Below are 411 nucleotides of genomic sequence, written 5' to 3'. Positions count from 1 at the left end.
TTTCTGGGTCGTGAAGATCTTTTTTGTACAGTTCTTCTGTGTATTCTTGCCATCTCTTCTTAATATCTTCTGCTTCTGTTAGGTTCATACCATTTCTGTCCTTTATTGAGCTTATCTTTGCATGAAAATAGGAAAAGGAGTACATCAAGGCTGTATATTGTCACCCTGTTTATTTAACTTCTATGCAGAGTACATCATGAGAAACGCTGGGCTGGAAGAAGCACAAACTGGAATCAAGATCGCTGGGAGAAATATCAATAACCTCAGATATGCAGATGACACCACCCTTATGGCAGAAAGTGAAGAGGAACAAAAAGCCTCTTGATGAAAGTGAAAGAGGAGAGTGGAAAAGTGGCTTAAAGCTCAACATTCAGAAAACGAAGATCATGGCATCTGGTCCCATCACTTCAT

Source organism: Bison bison, unplaced genomic scaffold, assembly GCF_000754665.1.
Source record: "Bison bison bison isolate TAMUID 2011002044 unplaced genomic scaffold, Bison_UMD1.0 scf7180017864456, whole genome shotgun sequence".
Lineage (NCBI taxonomy): Eukaryota > Metazoa > Chordata > Mammalia > Artiodactyla > Bovidae > Bison > Bison bison.
Note: the sequence above shows the minus strand (reverse complement) of the source record.